The following is a 6,000-nucleotide window of genomic DNA, read 5'->3' as shown; positions in this document are numbered from 1 at the left end:
ATCTGGTCCCATCAGTTCATGGGAAGTAGATGGGGAAACAATGGAAACAGTGTCAGACTTTATTTTTCTGGGCTCCAAAATCACAGCAGATGGTGACTGCAGCCATGAAATTAAAAGACGCTTACTCCTTGGAAGGAAAGTTATGACCAACCTAGATAGCATATTCAAAAGCAGAGACATTACTTTGCCAACAAAGGTCTGTCTAGTCAAGGCTGTGGTTTTTCCTGTGGTCATGTATGGATGTGAGAGTTGGACTGTGAAGAAGGCTGAGCACCGAAGAATTAATGCTTTTGAACTGTGGTGTTGGAGAAGACTCTTGAGAGTCGCTTGGACTGCAAGGAGATCCAACCAGTCCATTCTGAAGGAGATCAGCTCTGGGATTTCTTTGGAGGGAATGATGCTGAAGCTGAAACACCAGTACTTTGGCCACCTCATGTGAAGAGTTGACTCACTGGAAAAGACTCTGATGCTGGGAGGGATTGGGGGCAGGAGGAGAAGGGGACGACAGAGGATGAGATGGCTGGATGGCATCACTGACTCAATGGAAATGAGTCTGAGTGAACTCCAGGAGTTTGTGATGGACAGGGAGGCCTGTGTGCTGCAATTCATGGGGTCGCAAAGAGTCGGACATGACTGAGCGACTGAACTGAACTGAAGTAGTCTTTTGCTTGTGGCTAATTCTAGTTTTTCCTTTTGGAACTTTCTGGAATTTTTCTCTGACTGTTTCAAATATTTTTGACCTGACAATATTTTTGATCTGTGGTTGAATCTGTGGATGCAGAAATCTTGGATACAGAAGGCTGACTGTAATATCCTTGAAGTGACAAAGCAATATAAATGGAGAACAGGTCAGTCATTGCCAAGAGACAGGCACGAAAGTGGAGGTGTGTGATTATACAGGTGTATTATGAGGGAGTTCCTCTATGGTGGTGAAACAGTTCTATATCATGATGATCATGGGGTTACACAACGTATATATGGGATCAAATTGTGTAGATACACATACACACACACAATTGTGTATGTATAAAAATTGTGAAAACTGAATAAAGCCTGTAGTCTAACACGGGTGTCAATTTCCTGTTTTGATATTGTCCTACAATTATATAAGATTACCATTGTGGGAAGCTGAGTAAAGGGCTAAATGGACTCTATTTTTTGCAGCTTCCTGTGAATCTAGAGTCCTTTCAAAATAGTAACTGTTAACATTTTTAATTGTGATTTTCAAACTTTAATACAGCTCATACTTTTACCCTTAAAATAAAGGTTATTTTTTCGAAGTATAATTCCTATTACAACCAAGCAGAACTGTGTGAGGCCCTCTGGGGAACAGACCCTCCCTTCTGCCAATGTCCACTGCCTGCATCTTGTTTGTAGGAGAAACTTGGCATCTCTGACTCCATAATGTAACTATGTTTTCTGCTGCTTAAATCCCTGAGTCATAAACCTCTGCTTAGCCCTGCATGTAGACATGTTAATCACTAAAGGAATTTTGCTTACAGCTTAGGATTTGTGCAAACATTGTCTTACCTGAAACTTGTCTCCTACAGGGAAATAAGAAAGTATGAACAAAAATTGTCTTATCAAGATTTACAGGAACATCATGACCAGGCTCACATCAACCAAAGTCAACTGGCTAAGAGCTAAGAGTTTTCACAACCATCCTTGGACCTTTCTTGGCTCCTGGATGTTACTTATTGATCGTAATCCCCTCTGCATCCCCTTTCTTGAGAATAAAAAAAGTTTGAATCCTACCAAGAATTGAGATGGTTCTTTAAGACACCAATTAGCCACCTTTTTGGTTTGCTAGTTTTCTGAAAAAATAAGTTTTCCTTGCCCCAGCACCTTGTCTCAGTTTACTGGCCTGTTGAGTTGTATGTAACTTGGTTACAATATATCATAAAATACACCATTTTTTTTTTCTTCTGAAAGGATGGACATATTAAGAGAGTTGATTTTATAGATTATATAGCTCAAAGCTCGAACTTAGGTACCAAAAAAGTCTTCTTTATTAAACTGTTATTGAATCACTACTAAGTCTTCTTTATTAAACTGTTATTGAATCACTACTAAAATCACTACGAAATTCTACCCTAGTCTCTTAGGTATTTCTCTTGGCAAGGTTCTGTAGCACTTTATATTTGGCAAGAGATCAGAATTTAGTAGTGATTCAAAATACACCATTTTAAAGTGTAAAATTTAATGAATTTTAGCATGTTCACAAGGTTGTACAGCCATTGTGCATGTGTGCTCAGTCACTTCAGTCACGTCCGACTCTTTGTGACTCTGTGGACTGTGGCCTGCCAGGCTCCTCTTTCCATGGGATTCTCCAGGCAAGAATACTAGAGTGGGTTTCCAGGCTCTCCTCCAGGAGATCTTCCTGACCTGGGGATCGAACCTGAGTCTCTTACGTCTCCTGCATTGGCAGGCGGATTCTTTACCCAATGAGCCACCTAGGAAGCCCTGTGCAACCATCACTTCTATCTAATTGCACAGTATTTTCATTACCTCAAAAAGAAACCCTGTACCCATTAGCAGTCACTCCTCATCACTTCTTTCTCCAGTCCCTGACAATGACTCTCTGTTTCTCTTTCTGTCTCTCACTGTATCTGTATATTTGCCTATTCTGAACATTTCATGGAAATGGAATATGCAATATATAGCTTTGTATTTCTGGCTTCTTTTTCTTAGAAGATGTTTGTAAGGCTCATCTTGTGGCATGTATCAGTACCTCATCCCTTTTATGGCTGAATGATATTTCATTGTATAGCTGTACCACATTTTGTTTCTCCATCCATAAACTAATGAATCTATGTGTTGTTTCCACTTTTTTGCTGTTAGAGGCTCATGTTGGAGATGTTGTGGGTTCAGTTCCATACCACTACAATAAAGCAGATGTTGCAGTAAGGTAAGTCACATGAATTTTTTAGTTTCCCAGTGCATGTAAAAGTCATGTTACACAATTTATTAAGTGTGAGGTAGCATTATGTCTAAAAAAATGTACATACCTTAATTAAGAAATGCTTTATTGATGAAAAAGGCTATCTGACCCTTCAACGAGTTATAGTAGTAACCTCAAAGATCATTGACCACAGATCACCATAACAAGCATAATAATGAAGAAAAAGCTTGAGGTATGGCAAGAATTACCAAAATGTGACACGGAGACAGGAGTGAGCAAATACTGTTGGGAAAATTGTGCTGATAGATTTGTTACACATAGTGTTGCCACAAACTTTCAATTTCTACAACTTGCATTATCCACAAAGCACAATAAATTGAAACACAATAAAATGAGGCATGCCTGTGTAAATAGTTGTGCTGTAATCATCCATATACAAATGTTTGTGTGACCATGTGTTTTCAGTTCTTTGAGTATATATGTGGGAGTGGAATTGCTGGATCATATGATAACTGACTGGATGGACATGAGTTTGAGTAAGCTCCGGGAGTTGGTGATGGACATGGAAGCCTGACATGCTGCAGTCCATGGGTCGCAAAGAGTCAGACACAACTGAGAAACTGAACTGACTGATGATAACTTTGTTTAAATTTTTGATGAACTGCCAAGCTGTTTTCCAAAGGGGCTGTACTATTTTATGTTTCTATCAGCAATGCCTTAAAGGCTCCAGTTTCTCCATATCCTCACAAATACTTGTTACTGTCTCTTTTTTTATTAAAGTCATCCTGACCCTCTTACACTGTTGGTGGGCATGCAAACTAGTACAGCCATTATGGAGAACAGTGTGGAGATTCCTTAAAAAACTGGAACTAGTACTGCCATACGACCCAGCAATCCCACTGCTGGGCATACACACCGAGGAAACCAGAATTGAAAGAGACATGTACCCCAATGTTCATCACAGCACTGTTTACAATAGCCAGGACATGGAGGCAACCTTGATGTCCACTGGCAGACAAATGGATAAGAAAGCTGTGGTACATATACACAATGGAATATTACTCAGCCATTAAAAAGAATGCGTTTGAATCAGTTCTAATGAGGTGGATGAAACTGGAGCCTATTATACAGAGTGAAGTAAGTCAGAAAGAAAAACACCAATACTGTATACTAATGCATGTATATGGATTTAGAAAGATGGTAATGATAACCCTGTATGCGAGACAGCAAAAGAGACACAGATGTAAAGAACAGTCTTTTGGACTCTGTGGGAGAAGGCGAGGATGGGATGATTTGAGAGGGCAGCGTTGAAACGTGTATATTATCATTTGTGAAGCAGATCTGCGGTCCAGGTTCGATGCATGAGACAGGGTGCTCAGGGCTGGTGCACTGGGATGACCCTGGGGGATGGGATAGGGAGGGAGGTGGGAAGGGGATTCTGGATGGGGAACATGTGTACACCCGTGGCTGACTCATGTCGATGTATGACAAAAACCACTACAATATTGCAATTAGCCTCCAATTAAAATAAATAAATTAATTTAAAAAATAAAGTTATCCTGAAGTAAAGAAGTGAAGTGAAGTAAAGAAGTGAAGTGAAGTGAAGTCAGTCATGTCCAATGAGGATGTAAAATGGTATCTCATTGTGGTTTTGTATTGGTTATGTGAAAGTCATTCAGTTGTGTCTGACTCCTTGCAACCCCATGGACTGTACAGTCCATGGAATTCTCTGGGCCAGAATACTGAAGTGGGTAGCCATTCCTTTCTCCAGGGGATCTTCCCAACCCAGGGAATGAACCCAGATCTTGCACATTGCAAGCAGATTCTTTACTGTCTGAGCCACCAGGGATGCAAAAAGCCCAAGTTTTGTATTACCTGTCTCTGCTGCTGCTGAGTCACTTCAGTCATGTCCGACTCTGTGCAACCCCATAGACGGCAGCCCACCAGGCTCCCCTGTCCCTGGGATTCTCCAGGCAAGAACACTGGAGTGGATTGCCATTTCCTTCTCCAATGCACGAAAGTGAAAAGTGAAAGTGAAGTCGCTCAGTCGTGTCCGACCCTCAGCAACCCCATGGACTGTAGCCTGCCAGTCTCCTCTGTCCATGGGATTGTCCAGGCAACAGTACTGGAGTGGGGTGCCATTGCCTTCTCCTACTTGTCTCTAATAGTTATTAATAAGTGAGCATCTTTGTATGGGCTTCCCTGGTGGCTCTGCAAGTAAAGAATCCCCCAACAATGTGGGAGACCTGGGTTCAAGACCTGGGTTCGAGACCCGGGTTCGATCCCTGGGTTGGGAAGATCCCCTGGAAAAGGGAAAGGCTACCCACTCCAGTATTCTGGCCTGGAGAATTCCATGGACTGTATAGTCCATGGGGTCACAAAGAGTCAGACACGACTGAGTGACTTTCACTTCTTTCATCTGTTTATCTTCCTTGGAGGAATATGTCTATTCAAATACTTTGCCCATTTTTAATTGGATTGTCATTTGTTGTTGAGTTGTGATCTATTTACATGTTCTGGATATTAGATTCTCATCAGATACATTATTTGCAAACTTCTCCTATTCTGTGTATTGACTTTTCACTTTCTTGATAGTGTCCTTTGAAGCACAAAAGTGTCTAATGTTAGTTTCTTATATAACTTTATTTATTTATTTTGGCTGTGCTGGGCCTTCGTTGCTGTGTGGGCTTTTCTCTGGTTGCAGAGAGCGGGGGCTACTCTCTAGTTGTGGTGCATGGGCTTCTCATTGCTGTGGCGTTTCTTGCTGTGAAGCATGGGCGTAGGGTGCACAGGGTGTGGGCTCAGTAGTTGTGGCTCCTGGGGTCTAGAACACACACTCAGTAGTTGTGGCACATGGGCTTAGTTGCTCTGAGGCATGTGGGATTTTCCTGGATCAGGGATCGAACCCATGTCTCCTGCACTGGCAGTTGGATTCTTTACCACTAAGTCACCAGGGAAGCCCTAATTTTAATTTTAATGAAGTTCAACTTATCTGTTTTTTTTTTTTTTCTTGTACTGTTTGCGTTTTTCATGTCATATGTAAGAAACCATTGCCAAATCCAAGGCCAGCAAAGTACCCTAGGTTTTCTTCCAAGAGT

This window comes from Bos indicus x Bos taurus, chromosome X (assembly GCF_003369695.1).
Source record: "Bos indicus x Bos taurus breed Angus x Brahman F1 hybrid chromosome X, Bos_hybrid_MaternalHap_v2.0, whole genome shotgun sequence".
Lineage (NCBI taxonomy): Eukaryota > Metazoa > Chordata > Mammalia > Artiodactyla > Bovidae > Bos > Bos indicus x Bos taurus.
This window is presented reverse-complemented; position numbering follows the sequence as displayed.